Raw genomic sequence first — 19,750 nt, forward strand, 5'->3', positions numbered from 1 at the left:
AGGAAAAGTTTAAAACAGACTGGATAAAATTACCCTTAAATTAAGAGACATAATTCACAAAGGACAAAACTATTCTTGCTGATTATTAACACTACTTATCCACCCTGTCTTCCATGCTAATCAGTCCAAGATATCTCATGAATCACAGTTTGGGCCTCTGTTAATTGGGTGTAATTTCCATTGATTAACTGAGGACATAATTCAGCCCACCGTCAGTCACTGTAGGGGGAAAAAAGAAAAGAAAACCTTTTCTATAATAACCTCCTTTCTTATTCCTTGAGAGGTAATAATTCTTAAAAATAAATAAAAGAATATAAAGTTGGAGGAAAATACTGTTATTTTAAAAGTTCAAAGGCACATATGGGTATTTCTTTGATAAGTAATTTACAGAAATATATATTAAAAAGTGAACACCCCACGTCTTTATTCCTGTCTTCAGCTATATTTTGAATCCAATCTGGTCTCTGCTTGTAAGTTCAGAATTTTAAACTGTCTTAAATCAAGAAAATACCTCACTTTAATGTGGTATAAAAGTTTAAAAAACACTGAATGTATTTCACATCTTGTTTAAAGAGCAACAGTATTTTCCTTTGTGCTGTTGTTGGTTCTATAATGGCAAGAAGAAAAGCACTCTATGGCTTTGGACCAACATCTTATTTCACTGACAGTGAAGTCGCTGAATCGTTGCTGGATCTAGCCTCAATCACATACAATTGCAGCAATAACCTGGAATGTGTCTTAGTGCAACACAAATCATTTCAGGGATTTTTTAAAAGACCTTGCATATTGTATGTTAAACGTTTACTGGCTTTTACTTAGCAAAACATTAGGTGCCTCAACCCACTCCAGGAATTAAATACATCTTTTAGATTTTCTTCCAATCCCTGAAAGTAGCAAGCCTTTATTTCCTTAATGAGACCATTGCACCCAAGTTGAGGAGCTGGCACAGACATCTGCACCAGAAAGTGTTCTCTGGTCTCGATTCCCAGCTGTGGTCAAGGAACACTTTGTGGCAACTCAGGAAGAGGGGCGTCTTTTGAACCTCCACCTCCCACAATTTCAGAGTATCCAAGCTCCAACTCTAGCTTATATTAAAGTTGCTTTTTCACTGACTGCTACCAGTCTTCAGGGGAAAACAACATAATAGACTTAATAAAATAATTTTTGCATTTTGATAGGGGCGTGGAGAGAAAGCTGTAACAAAGTCTTCAAAAAGGCAACAACTAGAGCTGTGAGGTGGATAAAAAATCTTTCTTTCTTTCTTTCTTTGTTTCTTTCTTTCTTTCATCCTGAGTCTTTGAGGCTGATAGACTCTTATGGAAGCATTTGTGCTGATGATTGCCTGTGCAACAATTTGGCAAGTATCACAAAAGAACAATTATTGTATTCCCTCTGGGCCCTGCACAGAAATGGTGTCATTTCATACATCATTCACAACTCTCATAATTGATACCACAACATCTGAATTGCCTTGAACAACAAAACAACTGTTACTTTGGGTGATTTTGGACTCAAATGCATCAGAACGGGTAGAATTTTCACACCCCTCTCCTATTAGATGCTATACAGGTGCCAAAGTCACCGAAGTTTAAAATACCCATTCCCTTGACCCCTTGCATGTGCCATTTTCCTTCCAGAAATGCTACTAAGGCACCTAGGTTGCTTTTGTTTTATAGTATTTTATTTTACTTGATGTGCCCTTTTAAAAGTAATGTTAGGATCATCTGATATGGAAGTCGGAGGTTGAGAATTAGACTCTTTTTGGGGGCAAGTGGAATATTATTTATTAGAGAGATGGGAAATGGAATTTCAAGCAAGCAGAGTTTCTAGTCCCTGGTGAAATCAGTGAAGAGCAAAAGCTAGGAAACCAAAGGATTACACAGGAACTAAAATATCCAGGCTTGGATTAGGAGCTAAATTCAAGCCTGACATAAATGAGTCTAGTTTCCATTGACCTCCATAGGAGCTGTGCCTTCTTACCTCAGGATTATACCAATTAAAATAAAAAGACATGTAGAACTGGATTTATTGGTATTGTAATCTGAGACAAACATATATGAAGAGGGCAAAAGAAAACACGTGGTTTAAAAAAAAACGAAAAGAAGAAAGAAAAAGTGACAATTTATGAAGAGATTTGGTATAAATGAAACCGATGTATGCAGTTTAGAATTTGTGGTTTCTGAGGCATGCTGCACAGCACAGGAGAAGGCAACAACAGCTGGTTATCTGGCAATAATTTCATCTTCACACCATTGCCCAGCAGCAATTTGATCCTGCATCGGGTCAATAATATACCCTTAAATGTCTTTTTGAGAAATTCAACTATCATTTGGTTTCATCAGTTTCAACCCAAACTCCTGAATGTAAGTTTAAAAGAGAGAGGAATGTAGCAAAGTTCTCATTCAAAAAGTTATGCATTTAAGAGCTGGCACAAGTCTAGCACAAATTCAGCTTTGGACCAAATTCAGTTTGCATGGCTCAGGGAGGCATCTGCAGGAGACACACTCAGCTTTCCTCGGAATAATCTTACATGCGCACATTGTTATAAACTCTAATCAGCAGCACCCATGGGACACAATATGCCCTCTTGCAAATCCAGAACATTTTATTTATGGACATAAGGCATGGAGACCCTGGCACCAAGATAATTGCCTTAACCATGAAGTGACAGAGTTGAGCTTCATTTTCCTTATTTTCTTTCTGGTCCCATGACTTGCATTCTTTGCTGTATGCTGGCCTGGCTCAATATGAGGGGGAAAGTGCCCCCACTCAAATGAACATATTCCTTGGGAGTTAAGGCACTCCCCTAGGGGTTGGAAGCTAAGAAACTGAATCCCCTCAAACTGAGGAGGACTTTGAATTCAGCTTTCCCACTACCTATGCAAGTGCTCTAACCAGACAGCTATTAACATAAATTATGGACAATACCACCACTCACTCCTTCACTGGTGTTTTTTAACAAGTGACCATGGATATTGTGTTTTATGCTGAACTCAGTGCTGTCAGGGTGTTCTGACCATGCTCAGACATCTCCTACTGGAATGGACCCCTGCATAAATTTAGCAAATTGGCAGATTGATACTGGAAAGTTTGAATGTTTAGCATCTATTTCTATAGTTGTAATATGGGAAGTCTTCAAGCCACTCAAGCAGTTCTCACACAATTTTTTCATCAGAGGCAAAGACTGGAGAATGGGGGCGATATCTTTTATTGGACCAACTGCACGGCTGAGATAAAGTTAGGCAAGTTTCCAAATGTAAAGCGTTCTTCCGAAATTCTTCTGCACTGCATTCAACAGCTTGTGTAACTTTTTCCAACCATGCATTTGGTTGAATAAAAGATAGCCACCCCCCAAAATCCTTGCCTCTTGCATAATTCCTGGATAATCATGTCATACTGTCAATTTGATGGAAATTTTCAGGATGCAGAAAAACTGTATATGTGTTTGCATACATTTGCATTAATTAGTTCCATTCTGAACACCAAATAAGTTCAGTCTTTTCTTGTAAGTCATGTGCCCCAACCCCTGTCACTATTTTTGTTGTACTCCACTGGACTTTCTCCAATTTGTCCACATCCTTTCTGTAGTGGGGGGCCCAAAACTGGACACAGGACTCCAGATGTGGCCTCCCCAGTGCTGAATAGAGGGGAAGAATCACTTCCCTCGACCTGCTGACAACACACCTACCAATGCAGCCAAGTAGCTATTAGCTTTCTTGGCAACGAGGGCACACTCTTGGCTCACATTCATCTTATTGTCCACTGTGACCCCCAGGTCCTTTTCTGCAGAGCTGCTGCCCAGCCAGTCAGCCCCAGCCTGTACCAGTGCATGGGATTGTTCTGTCCTAAGTGCAGGACTTAACATTTGATCTTGTTGAATCTTGGGAGATTTCTTTTGGACCAAACCTCAATTTGTCTATGTCACTCTGAATCCTAGTCCTACCCTCCAGTGCATCTACTCCCCCCAGTTTGGTGTCATCAGCAAACTTGCTGAGGGTGCACTCTATGCCATCTTCCAGGTCATTGATGAAGACACTGAACAGAACTGGCCCCAGGACCAACCCCTGGGGCACTCCACTTGATACCAGCAGCCAACTAGACATGGAACTGTGGAACCAGCTACTCTCTGAGCTCGATGCTTCAGCCAGTTTTCTATCCACCTTACAGTCCCTTCATCCAGTCCATACTTTCCTAGCTTGCCTGCGAGAATGCTGTGGGAGACCGCATCAAAAACCCTGCTAAAATCAAGGTACACCACATCCTTCAGGCTCCCCACATCCAGAGAGCCAGTCACCTCATTGTAGAAGACAATCAGATTGGTCAGGCATGACTTGCCTTGGGTGAATCCAGGCTGACTGTTCCTAATCACCTCCAAAAGTGCTTACTGTGTTTGCCCTTTTCCAATCATCCAGGACTTCTCCTGCTCACCATGAGTTTTCAAAGATGCCAATGGCTCTGTAATCATACCAGCCAACACTCTCAGGAACCTTGGGTGCATCCCATCCAGCCCCATGGACTTGTACACATCCAGCCTTTCTAAGTAGTCCCTAACCTGTTCTTTCAGTACTGAGGGCTGCTCACCTCTTTCCCAAAATGTGGTGCCTGCTGCAGTAGTCTGGGAGCTGCCTTTGCCTGTGAAAACGGAGGCAAAAAAGGCATTGAGCAGTTTAGCCTTTTCTGAATCCTCCTTTGTCACAAGGTTGCCTCCCCCATTCAGTAAGGGACCCACACTTTCCCTCATCCTCCTCTTGCTACCGACATACTTGTAGAAACCCTTCTTGTTACCCTTCGCATCCCTTGCTGGCAGCAACTCCAACTGCACGTTGGCCTTCGTGATTTCATCCCTGAATGCCCAAGCAATGCTTTTATATTCTTCTGTAGGTATTTGTCAAAGTTTCCACTTCTTTAAGTTCCTCTTTGTGATTCAGTTTACTAAAAGTTCCCTGCTAAGCCACGCTGGTCTTCTGCCATACTTGCTAGTCTTTCTGTGTATTGGGATGGTTTGTTCCTGCGCTCTCAGTAAGACTTTTTTTTAAAGTACAGCCAGCTCTCCTGGACTCCTCTCCCCCTCATTCTGGTTTCCCAGGGTATCCCGCCCATGAGTTCCCTGACTGAGTCAAAGTCTGCTTTTCTGAAGTCCAGGGTCTTTACTCTGCTGCTCTCCATCCTTCCTTTCCTCAGGATCCTGAACTCAATCATCTCACGGTCACTGCTGCCCAACTTGCCATGCACTACTACATTACCCCCCAATTCTTCCCTGTTTGTGAGCAGCAAGTCAAGAAGAGCACAGTCCCTAGTTGGCTGCTCCAGCACTTGCACCAGGAAGTTGTCCCCAACACTCACCAAAAACTTCCTGGATTGGCTGCACACTGCTGTATTGCCCTCCCAGCAGATGTCAGAGTGATTGAAGTCCCTCATGAAAACCAGAGCTGGTGATCAGGACACTTCCCCTAGCTGTTTTTTCATCCACCACTTCCTCCTGGTCTGGTGGTCTATAGCAGACGCCCACTACCACATCACCCTTATTGCTCTCCCCTCTAACCTTAACCCAGAGACTTACACCAGGCCTGTCTCCAGCTTCATACTGATGCTCTGAGCAATCATACAGCTCTTGTACATACAGTGCACCTCCTCCTCCTCTTTTTCCCTGCCTGTCCTTTCTGAACAGTTTGTCCCCATCCATTACAGTGCTCCAGTCATGCGAGCTCCCACCAGGTCTCTGTTATTCCAAAAATGTCATAGTTCCTTGACTGGGAAAGGACGTAAACTTAAAGAATATCACAACCCAAAAATGTTTTGCCCCCACCCCCTCCTCCCAGAATGTTATTTCATGTTGTAAGACCTTTTAGCTAGGACAGTTCATTGGAAATTATAATTAAGACTAGCCAATTGCCCATCAAAATGATGGGGAGCGATGGGGCTGGAATGGAGTACTGCCACCTAACACCCCATGTTGCTGCTGTTCTGCCTCTTGCAGGAAGCAGGGTTGGGGGAGCCAAGGCCAGCAGCACTGGCCTCAGCTCCCCCACCCTCTGTCCGGTCCTTGGCACGGCTTTGGAATAATGGTGGTGCTCCCCCACACGTGGAGCACTCTGATTGGCTGTTTCTGTCAGCCAATCAGAGTGTGAATAAAGCATTACAGACAGACAGACGTAGGCTTTTATAATATTAGAATAAGCAAAGATTTGAGCTGGTCTAAAATGAACCCCTTTAATTAGAAGTTTGCTACATTCCTACCATTTTCAGCTCATATTTAGGAGTTTTGGTTAAAACTGCTGAAACCTAAGAAAACATAAAAAAAGAAAATATTTAAGACTAAAGTTTTAAATATCATAAATCATTTGTTTTTGCAGTTCTGAAAATTGCTTTCAGAAGTTACTTTCCCACGTGAAAAGTATTTTAACCCCCAGAATACAAGGTACAAGGTTTTGGACAATTCACAAACTAAATACGTTCTAAAACTGTTCCATATATTTTAAAAAATAAGCCTGGAAAATAAATCTGTCAATAAAACACAATGAGGAAACATTAAGCATATAAGGGTTTGATTAACTTAAATATATTTCCACATTAAGTGTTATCAATTACTGATACAAGGATTATAGCAAATCACCTAAAAGCTGAAAATGTTTAACTAAATATCTAAAAAAGATCAAAAACTGTATCAAATTTGGTTTTCAAATTATTTGGTTCTGTGGCTCTCTCACTTCTTCCTTTAGAGAGACTTTTTTCTAAAGAAGCTGAAATGCACAGACACACAGAACTCAGCTCTGGAAGTCCCATTTTACATTAAAGTTGTCGGCTAATAGGGCTATTCAGACAATGAAAATTTGTAGTTTCTGAGGATTTGCATATTCACCTGTCCTGCTAATGCTGAGCAAAGAAACAATATTAAAAATAATCAATTTATTTTCCTCACTTCAGCAAGTCTTAGATCAAATTACACAATTTAAAAAACCATCCAAGATTCTGCAGTACAAAAATCTTTAGCTTATAAAACATGCATCTGAAATGGGTATAAACAGTGAGAAGAGAGCTCCCAAAATAAGCAGCATTGAAGTCTTTAGGTTCAGTACACCTACAGGCATACTTCGTTAGGATGGACAAAATCTTATGCCAGATACAGGTTTTATTCCACTTCATGCCATTCTCCCTGAAATTAACCCGCTGATAGTCTTGAGTTGAGCTGAATACCTATATAAACCTCTTCTAGATGGATAACTGCTCTTTGGGCAACCAGAATTCAAACCCTGAGACCCTCCTTTGGTTCAAAGCAAAAAAAAAAAAGTCCTGTATCAAAAGCATCTGAATTTAGTATCACTCAGTCAAATCCCATCCAAACATCCCATTCATTTCCAGACACTTTTCTCTTAGCTACATCATTCTTTAACTTACTTCCCCTTAAAAGTTCTCACCTGGGAGTCACTGCCCCCAGCGATCTACCCATAACAACCAAACCTCAGGCACCAAGTCTCCTAATGAACTGGTTACTTTTCACAAATGAAACAAGAAATATTACTGCCAATGTTTTTACTTTTTAAATAGTGCTCATTTTAAAATAAGATCTCTTCTGTTCACCCACTCATAACATATAACGCTAGTCAGCAGCTGGGGTTCTCAAATAAAATTAACCTATTCATTTTAAGGTAATGAAGCAACACATTTTAATGAACTGAAATGCTTCTATAGGGCACACATTAACGCTGAAGTAAAAAATAAAGAATTACTATTTTGTAACACATTCAGATATTTACACTGCAACAGAAAAGCACAGAAAACGAATTGTTGACTCATCAACTCTTTCTTGTGCGTGTTATTCTTGACCCTTATTTACCCCTAGTCTCTAAAAATGTGGGAATAGCCTACTTCCAAGTGGGAGTGGCAGATACTTCATATCACTTTTTGGAGGAGAAATAAATACCCACATTGATTTAGCTCTTGCCCCCTTTTCATTGCCTGAACTAACCATGCATTTACTTAGCTTCCTGAGTGTTTCTTAAGCAGATGTAGGATCCCCAACATGGATAAAAGTACCCAACTTCAATCTACCCGTTCTCAAGAAGAAACACAGTGGATTAACCATGTCAGACTTACATGCTTCTCAACCCTTTCCAAATGAATGTTCCAGGATTCATTTCATTATGTTCAGAGAAACAAGTCTCAATCCAGTTATTTTCCAAGGGTTAGCAATAGCTCCTTAACATAATGGATCTCGGCTACCCCTGGAAGCAATTCCTCTCCATTCCGGCTAGGTTCTTACTCCAGAAAGGGCGTTATTTGTATGTGGGGTGTGTTTATAGGAGGAGAGGATGGAGTGAAGGATGAGGGTGTGTTTGTTTAGATGTGAAAGAAACTAATGTGATTTTACAAGATCTCTTGGGAAAAGCTGTAATCTGAGTAAGAGTTAGGGAAGCTCTTAGCTATGTGTTCCTTTAAAATATTATTCTATCCTTGAAGATTGAAAGAATGTTTTTGACAGGAGACCAGATTGATTGCACTGGATATGAACAAAGTGAATAGGAAATAGAAAGGCAAAATTGCCATATAACCTCTTCCCCATATGTGGTGGGCCCTCTCAATCTGTTTGGTATTGAATATTGTCATAAATATATCCATATTATTTAAATATTTGATAGTATATACTCCCACTTATGAACCATTTACAGCACTGAGTCAGAAAACTTGACTGAGAAAATAAGACAGAAGATAGAGAGGAGAAAGATAAACTGTTAATTTTACACCCACACCCAGCTTTTCTAGTACTGAAGGACTGCAGCCAATTTATAAACTTTACATGCTTAATTACTATTCCAAAAATCACAGAAAAAAGTCTTATTTTAAGGAAGAAGCAGTGTGGTAAATTCAGAGTAAATGTTTAAAAAGGTCATATTAAATCAGATACGGGAAGCTTGGGGAATTACACAAGAGTGGTATGGCAGTGGCCGGGGATTTCCGTTGCTCCTGAAGTTTTATCAGTTTTCCAGTGGGTGAAGGTAGATGTATGTTGTATGAAACTGGAGATGGAGATGTTCCTTGCAGAGACGTAAAAGTGAAAGTCCTTACGGGGAGGCACAATTTCCAATTACCATCCTTTGAAAAATCATTCCCTGAACAATTCAAGCAAAAGCACATTCCCTTGAGCCTGGCCTTGTCTATCTGGTGGGACACCAATCTCCTGTTATCCGCAAGAGACCATCCATAAGCACTGCTGCTGTCGATTCGGTTGTACGGGTTCTAACCCGAACCAGCATTTTGCAGGATCAAGGCTTTACCTACATATATTTGCAGCCATTGTTGGTTAGTTCCTCACAGTGTTTGCTCAGGAATGGAAGGTTCAATGTCAGCATTGGTCTGATTACTGCATGTTTTATGAGATGCCTTTTCCAAATGAAGCAATGGCTGTGTCAGAAGATACCATTGCTCATGACTCTCTCATTCCAAAATAGATAGGCCAAAGGTTGATCCATGTCTTGGGATGGTTCCCCTTTAGCACATCTAGTATTTGCTCCAGTTAGAATGGACTGAACTCCAGGAATAAAAGCAACTGGTCACTGGATGATATAAGGAATCATATCTGTATGTCTCAAGAGGCCTTTTTGAGTACAAGCAATATTATTAACAAGGGAGATGATAGCTCTTTAAAAGGCTTGGTGGTAGATTCTGTTCTGGACGATTTGCAGCCAAGGTAATGACAATTTGCTACCTTTAATCATTCTTAAGGATGTATTTTGGCAGCTTGTGTGGAGGTGGAGAAGAGAGCTCTCAGGGCCTTCCATAATAGTTTTGCAAAAGAACTTAAGAAATCAGTTTTCATTTTCTATTTAAAACTTATTTTTTCTGCCATTAATGTTCTGGTTTTCAGTCTTAATCTGGTCTATTCTGTCACAATACCAGTGAGATCTCTGTGGGAAGTGAGAATAAATAGGTCATGTGGGGCCCAGCTAAGCCAAATGAATCCTAATTTCCATCAGATCCAGGATGTCAAAATAATGGTGATATCCTCCTGTCCATTGGTAAAGACTTTTTTTTTATTGTTGTTTAAAAATTTGAGCATAGTAGTTTTACAAAAATGATTCAAGCTCTGATTTTAGTCAGTGAGAAGTCAAATAACATTTACTATAGTAACCATTACATTTGATGGGCAAGACATACTGCCATAATAGGTCAGTGTCAATATTCAGAAATACTTTAAGTAAGGCCCCTGACACATTACATTTAAGATGCGATTAACAAGATAATCACACCTTAAATAGTAACCTGGCCACTTGTTCAAGTCAATTTAAGGCATGATAATACAGTAAACGAGTAACAACGTTATTCCACATGTATGTGTAACAACTTTGTGGCTCATTTGTGTGTTATTCTGAAAGAAGCAGGAAGACTCCTTGCTCTCATTAAGCCTTTATTCTAACAACTAACCCCTGACCCCAAAACGGTTGACTGACCACTCTTGTGGATGACACCACTCTTTAGTAAGGGAGTTAACCTTTACTACTACATCCCCCTTTCTCAGGGGAAAACCTGGTACACACTTAATTACAAAAGGAACCTAAACAAAGCAGAAACATGGGTAAGCCTATTCCTTTAGGCCAGACTAATTCACATGTCTAATCTCTTTGGTGGAACTGAGGCACATTCAGACCTAGTGTGGTAAACAGGTGGAATTTGGTGGAGATGTTCTTGATTCCTAAGGAAAAGACCACTAGGTGTGCCCACCCACTATGAGCAAGGGATATCTGCTCTAGCCTAGATGGTGCCTTGGACCCCTGGATCTGGGATTCAAACTTCCTGCTGGGGGGAAAGAGCAGGTACATGTCTTGAAGCATGCCTAGTGTCATAGTTCCATCTCTGATGGTTCTTTACTAGGGGTGTGCGAAGCGGGCCCTATTTAATTAAGGTTCGGCCTGAATCAGGGCCAGTGATTTGATTAGTTGATTTGGATCACTGTCCCTGATTCGATTCGACCAGATCTGAATCTGAAGATACGATGCTGATTTGGAGAATCAGTGATTTGGATGTAGACACAGCTTTAAAAGTTATATCTACATACCTTAAGGTACCAGCATGGCTTGTGAATGCTGCAATGCTGGGGTGCATGGAGTGTCCCACAAGAGTGTGGGGGGCCCTCCATGTGCTTAGCGGCAAACCAGAAGTGAACCAGAAGTACTACCTGCCCATCTATGGGGCAGTCCGCCCAGTCTTGCCTGCCACAACTTTGCTGTAAAAATGAACTGGTGGTAAATGTGGGAGGCTGCCCGTCACATGCCCCAATGGCAGGGGTGCTATCCACGGATCCGTACCATCCTTACACCATGGCCCATGCCTTGCAGATAGCATCCAGTATGTCACTATGCTCCTGGCCTAAAGCCGGGCCAACTTAGTCCTTCATCAGGTCTCATTCACTCACACAGTCATACCGCTCCCCTCTCACTGGTGCCTCTTGGACTCCACCCTCTCTCACAGGGTCTCTTGCACACCACCTGATACTGTGCCCCCTTCACTCTACCCTGCTCCCTTGAGTGGCCCATAGGCCACCATCAGGTTTATCTGAGTCATACCTCAGGTAGCAACATGCCGTCTTTTAGGTCCCTCCTGTGACCCTCACCTGGGCAGTGGCCAGCTGATTCACCGAACAGAGGGCTAACTCCATCCTAGCCCCTCACTGGACTTCTCACATCCTACAGCTCGATCTCATGGGGGTTGGCCCATGTTTTACCCTTCTGGCCATCCCATGGCCCTACTCAGCACACCCTCTATGGCTGCCCTTCAGGCTGACCCTCAGCCCTACTTAACCCCTGTCAGGGCCCTCACTACTGCCCCCTCTCTGGGGCTACACAACTATCCCCTCCCTGGGGCCTCCAAGGTCTTTCACCTCTGTGGGTTCAGGTGGCCACAGCCATGCCTGGCCCCACTCTTTTCCTGGGGTCTTACACCCCCTGGGCTCAGGTGGCCATAGCTGTTCTTGGCCCCCTTACCCACAGTATTGTGGGGGCTGGGGTTATTAAGGAACCCTGACCCACCTTTCAGTGGAGAGATGAGCAGTCCTGGTATTTGAGTGCTGGTGCCATGCCACCAGCAGTCCCACCAGGCCTTCCTTCCCCAGCACAGTGCAGTTTTTGGTCATGCCCAGTACCAGGAGCCTCCAAGCCACCCCCCTAGCTCCTGCCCTTACCTTCAGGATGTTCTATGCCACAAGGGAGCTGGATGGTACTGCTCCCTTGACTGGAAGCAGCTAACTGCTGTCTCTGCCTAGCTGACCTGTGTTTGAAAATGGTCACCCTCATCAGGCACCTGTCAGCTACCCGCTCCAGCCCTTAAAGTGGCAGGCACCAAAGGTTTTGTGAAAACTTTGGTTCCTGCAAGTTGAGCTGAGGTGTGTTTAATGGAAGGAACAACGTGTCTTTCTCTGCACATGTACTTTTTCAGCGGTGCAAGGCCAGCACATATCCTAGCCTTACCAATGGGTGTTGGCACAACCACCACCCCAGAACACCAAGGAGTAGGTTCATCAGTCTTTGTAATTACTCACATTTCTTCCATGTGTGTTAGCGAAGGTACCCAACTTGGCGTAGTGAATGCACATGAAATGGCATCAGTTTTTAGGCATATCTGATATTCAGATGACATTTTTCCTAGACCAAGAATTTCTGGTCCACTGTTTCATCTAGTCAGTGGACAAGCTGCAGTGCATAGCCAGTAAGCCAAGTAAAGGCACAGCAAGATTACCAATTGCATAGACTTCTTAGTCTATACATCTCTACTTCAGTGTCATCTTTGCATTAAAAATTTCCAGTACTTTGAGGGTTGCCTGGTCCCCCCAGCTCTTTAGTAGAGGTAAGGAGAATCCCATCCCTATGTGGGCTGTAGTAAGAATCAGGTATAGCAGAGACTGCTACTCCTAAACCTATTTTAAATTACATTGGCTGTCCATTCAGCTTAATTTCTGTCATCCATTCTCCTGGATCTAATGAAAACTCTGTAACTTCATGTAAAAGTATCCTCTGCATCCTGTTCTGTGATTTCACAGACTCCAGTGGTGGAGTGACAAACTGAAGCATAGTGATGTTTCTTTTTACATCATGACATATCTCTTCCATACCAGGACACTGAGCACAACTATGTCTTGGAATTTATCCACACCTGTGGCATTGGCTTCCTTTCGCATTTGTCTGCCACTGTGGGCATTGGTGAGACCACTCCCTGTATTCATTGTGCCTGTCAGTTCTATTTGTAGGTGTCTGTAGTTTCTTTACAGTGTGCATTGCATCCATATTAACTAATGCCTGACAGGACTGAGAATCACTCTTGATTTTTCTTTGTAGCTGTTTAACTAAATCTGTTGGCGAGCCTGTGTGATAGACTTCTGAAGTGTTAAATCTGGGTCCAATTGTAATCTTTGTGCATCTGTATCATGAAGGCCCACAACTGTGCGGCCCCTAATTAGATCCTCCTTAAGCTCCTCATATTGGTAGGATTCAGCCATTGTATACAAAGATGTGATGAATCTGTCCACAGGTTCTGAAGGCTTCTGTTTATGGAGAATTAGTTTAGTTCGTTCATAAATCACATTTCTTTTGCCCAGAAAATGATCAGTTAATGCTTCTATCACTGCAGCATATTGCTTTTTCTCTGCATCTGTAAGAGGCAGTGACAGCAGAATTTCATCCACCATCTCCCATAGAGTAGATAAGAGTACTCACTTGATAAGCTTCTGACTGTTTGTCCAGGCCCGACACTTCCCTGAAGTGATTCAAATGCCTGATCCATTGAGGCCACATTCCAGGGGACTGGAAATCAAACTGTGCTGGTGGTGCAACTCTGAGTGCCTGCATGGTCTCTGTAGCCAGCCTCAACGCTATACTGGGCTCTGCTGCAGGTAGAGGCACCCGACTGCTCTGCGCTGGATTCAGCTGCTGCTAGAGTTGGATCCGTCAGTTGGGAATCACCTGTTCGATTTCCTACTGGTGGCAGGATTCGCCATTTCTAACACCAGGTGTTATTCTGGATCTCAGAAAGAAGCAGGAAGACTCCTTGTTCTCATTCAGCCTTTATTCTAACAACTAACTCCTAATAGTCAACCGACCACTTCCTGTGGATGACATCACTCTTTAGTAAGGGAGTTAGTTACTTACTATTAGTTTGTATCACACCTTAAATTGAATATGTGGCCAGTTGGGGCTGACCCATGACAGATCCTGACACTCAGCTGAATGTCAGGATCCAGCATGGCTTAGCCCCAGGGTCTGGGGGACAGTTGTCCTCTCCCCAATCGGCTTGGGGCAGAATCAGTTCCTAGAACCCAGGAACTGTACAAACCCCACGCACTGCCCAGCTGGGCAACACATGGGCTTTTTACAAGTCCCAGCATACTGGGACCCCAGGATCGGGCTGCCCATGACTGGGGAATGAGTAAAAACCCAGTGTGCTGCCCAGCTGCAAAGCACTTTTACAGGTCCCAGGGCACTTTTACAGGTCCCCAAGGGGACCCTGGGATCAGGCTATGGTAGCCCAATCCTTGGATCCCCATGCAGTGGGACCTATAAAAACCATGTGTGCCCCATAGCTGGAGTTTTGACAACCAGCTGGGCCACAAATGGAACTGGGACTGGTTCCAAATCCCAGTTTGATCCCCAGCCCAAAATGACTATCAGCTGATTGTGGGCACCAGTGTTTCAACTTGCTGCTGTAGGGGGGAGCCAGAGATCATGATCTGGGACTGCCCCTACAATGGGAAATTAGGCACAATTGGCAATGTAAACCCTCATCCCAAAATCTCACATCCTGCAATGCATGTGTGGAGTGGCAGGGGGAAAGATTATTGGGATCATGGATTAGATCCCATCACACCTTCAACTGAACATCTGCCAGGGGCCTATGTTTCAAATTGTGACTGAAGTACCCACACAAACAGCTGCATGCATACTGAAACAGGCAAGATTTACTAATCCATTTGGCTTCATGTACTTCAGTATTATAATAGTTTAAATTAACAGCAGACAGAAAGAGTGGTAGGCACAGATCAATCAAACAAATCTCAGACTTCATGACATAAACTCAATGTGCATTATCTTTTCTTCTTTATCAATGTCCTATGCTATCTATTTACCTTGGTACTTATATAACTCTTACCGTCATCATATTCATTTGCTGAATTGTGATCTTGTAGGGTTAGTTTGGAACTTGGACCTGATTCCCCTGCAGGGAATCTGCACAACCTACCTGGACCTTCGGCACACAGGAATAAACAGATACCATTAGCTGGATATTTAGTTATTTAGGCCCCTAAAGATACAGATAATCTTCCCATGGGATTTTCAAAAGGAACTACTGCTCATAGACATCAGTGGAACTTGGGGGACTAAATATACCTAAAAACTCCATGAGGCACTATCTACATCTTTGGACACCTAAATGCTTTAAAAAAATGAACCCTGACTGCCTAGTTACTCCTCACCCAAGACGGTGGGTGAGGACTGATAGAAGAATTGTGGCTTTGTCTCCATACACCTTGCTCACAAGTCAATGTTTGAAGCTACTGCATGGGGTGCTGTAATTTGTGGATGCTATAGACCAGTGGTGCTCAACCTTTTTGTCCAGCAGGCCAGAACAGCAGAGTCTGATCCCTCCACAGAATGGATCTGGCTGATAGAACCAAACTGACACCCTGGCACACTGGCAGCCAAATTTCCCAACTTATGGGAAGCCCCAGGAGCCAGATTCTGGCCCATAGGTTGGAGGTTGAGCACTCCCGCTATAGACAGCTGAGATAACTGCTGTTCCAGCCTTCAAAAAATCACATGCCAAAGCTAAAGGGAAATGTATGTTGGAGTTAAAAGAAATTGGACAACAAAGAAGTTTCAGCGCTGTTGAATCAAAGGAGCCAAAAGGAAGGATGCAAATCCAAGGAATATACAGAAAGTCAAAGCACAGAGATGACAAAGGGCTAACAGTGCACTTGAGAATGGCTATAACATTAACAATTACTTAATCAAAGTGGACAAATACCTGATGAATGTTAATGAATATTTGAACCTAAGATCTTTAATACTTAAATATGGGAGAAACAGCTCAGTGTTACACATGTTGGCTATCTGAAAATAACAGCACTCGTTAAATGTAAAGTAGCATAATTATTCTAATACAATAAAAGCCTTAGTTTGTCTCTCTGTCTGTCTGTCTGGGCCAACTGCTCATGCGCTGCCAAGAGGGCAGGCAGAGATTGTCTGGCCCAGGTGGCCGTAGGCATAACTTTGCGCCGGGGGTCAGGGGAGGAGATGGAGGCAGTTGGGGATGAGGGACCCACCACACTGCACTCCCCCTATGACAACAGCCAGCAGGGAGAGGAGTGGGAAGGGGAGGGGAGCGGGGATCACAGAAGCCCACTGCCCCACCACCTCTGCTGCTGGGGGGAAGGGTCATGGATGGGGGATAGTGGGGCAATTGGAGCCTGGTGGTTCCTCCAGGGGCATGGGTGGGCGGCTCCCACCACTGCGTGCACCATGGGGGAACTGGGGGAAGGGGGCATGTTTGCTCTGCTTGGTTCCCCTGTGTCACACCCCTGGATGACCAGCTAAGCTGTGATTTCTCCATGCTCTGGCCTGGCCCAGCTAGGGTCTCATACACCATGAATGGGAACCCAGCCAGGCTGGGTCATGGGACAATCAGAGCCCGGCAGCTCCTCTAGAGGTGCAGTGCCAGGGAGCCAAGGCAGGGCCATGTGGCTCCCGGTCTGTGCATGGGACAAGGGTGGGCTACAGGCTCTGGTCCCTGCCTCACTGCTGCTGCTTTGACAGCAGTGTGGTGTGGCGCCATGTGAGTCCTGCTGCTGGGAGGTGAGGCACATGGCACCATGCCACAACTGTCCTTGCCCCATGCACAGACCAGGAGGCCACCTGCCCCCTCTCTTTGCTCCCCAGTACTGCACCTCTGGAAGAGCCACTGGGCTCTGATTGTCCCAGGACCTGGCCCAGCCTGGCTGTGGCCCCATTCACCATGAATGGGGCTCTGGCTGGGCTGGGCCAGGTCATGAGGCAATCACAGCCCAGTGGGTCATCCAGGGGCATGGGACCGGGGAACCAAGGGTGGGGCAAAGGTGCTCCTCCTCCCACACGGTGTGTGCAGTGGTGGGAGCCACCTGCCCATGCCCCTTGAGGAGCTGCAAGGCTCTGATTACCCCATGACCTGGCCCAGCTGGGCCCCAGTCACCATGAATGGGGCCTGAGCCCAGCCAGGCTATGGGGCAATCCCCACAGTGCAGAAGGGAATGGGGCAGGGGTGAATAATTTGCCCCTGCCCTACTCCCTCTTGCACTGTGGGCATATCAATCTGCCCCCACCCCAAGCCCAGGCAGTTAGAGGCGGGTGGAGTGGACCCAGAGCAGAAAGGGGGCTGGGGGGAATGGGGCTGAACCTGAAGCAGCGAAGAAGGGGGAGCGGAGGAAGCGGGGGCGAGTATGCCCGGGCCCAGCATGGCATGTGTAGTGGGCCCGGGCCAAGGCCCAGAGCGGTGGGGGCAGTGGGCGTGGGCCTGGCACTGCAGCAGTGGGCCCAGGCCCGGTGTGGTGGGGGAGCAGGCTTGGCACAGCAGGGGCAGCAGGTATAGGCCCAGCGTGGTGGGGGCTGCAGGCCCGGGCCCAGTACAGTGGGAGCAGTGGGCCTGGGCCTGGCATAGCAGGGGCAGGGGCAGTGGGTCTGGTATGGCAGGGGGAGCAGGGCCAGGCCCAGCACAGTGGGGGGATTGGGGATGGACCCAGAGCAGTATGGGGAGCTGGGCTGGATCTGGAGTGGCAGGGGGAATTGGCCCAGAGCCAGAGTGGCAGGAGGTGCGGGGGGAGCGGGGCCGGATCAGGAGGGGTGGCTGAAGGGGGAGAAGTGGGGTTAGAAAAAGAGTGGCAGCAGGAGCAGGGAGAGCGGGGCCAGACCCAGAGTGGCGGGGAGGGTTAGGCACAGGGCCAGACATGGGGCTCCATCCCCACCTGCCCCCCCGCTTCCCATCATTCTCGATGGGCTATTTGCTAGTTAACTATATATTTATCATCAAAACTAGTGAATTCAAGACCTCCTAAGTACTGCTCTCCTTAGTGCAGAAACATCTTTGGGGTAATGAACAGATAACTTAGAAAAGCAATTATTATTCTAATATTTGAGAGACCAAGTTCTTGGTTCTCTTTAAGGTAATTGACAGCTTGCTTCTTTATATAGGCTAAAGTTAACATATATATTAATTTACAGTACTGTAGTACAGACAGAAAGCCATGATCACTGCTATGCAGAATTAATAATCTAATTTTTAGAATAATAAAGGGTAGAATTAAGATAAGATTGAGTTATATATATACACATTTGCATCAACAGCACACAACATTGATATAGCTACTATAGTAGCCCTGGCACAGTTACAAATACAACAGTGGGCTAGGGACAGAAGTTACACATAAATGCATTTAAGTGATCACAAACTGGCTTCAGCCTGTAACAGAACTGAAGTTCAGCGTGCATAAACCAAACCAAAATGGCTGAAGCTGGTTTAAAATAAACCTGGTTGAAGTACTATCACACTTAACTGATTTAAGTCAAACCAGTTTATGAAACTTCTGCCCCAGATTCCTTCTAGGATCAAGTTAAATCACAGTCCCCCAGCATCCCAGGATGCTTTGCAGCCCTGAGCTGGGCTTCACTGTCTGCTCCAGAGAGCAGGGTTGGCCCCAACCCTCTGCTCCCTAGCCAGAGCAGTGAGGGCTGGCTGACAAAAGAAGGTGGGGCAGCCCCTGCTAGACATTTCTGCGCTGGAGTGAAGGGGGTGGGGGTAGGGGTGTAGGCTGGCAGGCTATGGCAGAGGGAAGGGAAGGGGGTATAAACCCCTTCTTCCACCAGCATGACAAGAATGCAACAGCCCCTGCCAGGCTATTCCCTACTCATAACTGAAGCAGAGAGGGCAGGGGCTTAGGTTAGGGAACAGGGTGGGGAGGGGAAAGCCTAGGAGGGACTGTTCCCCCAGGCAAACCCCAGAGGAGATCTGGGGCCAGGTTGTCCCTTGCCCCAAGCCGAAGTCAGGGTTTGCCTGGGGGGGGGGGCAGTCCCCCTCAAGCTGTTGCCTGCTCTGCACCGCACTCTTCACTTGCGCGGAAAACAGGGGGCATGGCCACATTCCAGCCTGTGGCCAGCACAGAGCTGGGGAAGGGGATTTAAACCCCAGTCCCTGGACCAGGACCCTAGCTAAGGTTTGCTTGGGGTGGGTGGGGGAGCAGTTCTTCTCAGGCTGTTGTCTTCCCTAGGTCCCGCTCCCTGCTACAATGGAGAGCAGGGGATGTGGCCATACCCCAGCCTGGGGCCAGTGCACTGAGCTGGGGAAGGGGGTTTAAACCCCCTTTCCTGGCCCCAGACCTCAGCCAGGGTTTGCCTGGTGGGGGAGTCTCTCCCAGGCTTCCCTCCCCACCCTGTTCCCTGTCCCACTCCCCTGCCCCCTCTGCCCCAGCAGTGAATGGGGAATAGCCTGGCAGGGGTTGCCCTCCTCTCCCACTTGAGCAGGGAGTGGGGGACAGAAGCCTACCAGTTTTGCCCTCCCCCCAGGCAGACCCAGGCTGGGGTCTCATGTGGGCCATGATGGGGGGGTTTAAGGCCCTCCTCCCCTTGGCCATACTCCCTCTGCTCCAGCTGGGTGGCGGAGGGAGGTGGGAGCCTTAGAGCTTCAGTCCCTTCCCTTTGACAGTGGCTGGCAGACTGGAAGGCATGCTCTAGCACCCCCCAGCTTC

The sequence above is a fragment of the Alligator mississippiensis genome, chromosome 5 (assembly GCF_030867095.1).
Source record: "Alligator mississippiensis isolate rAllMis1 chromosome 5, rAllMis1, whole genome shotgun sequence".
Classification (NCBI taxonomy): domain Eukaryota; kingdom Metazoa; phylum Chordata; order Crocodylia; family Alligatoridae; genus Alligator; species Alligator mississippiensis.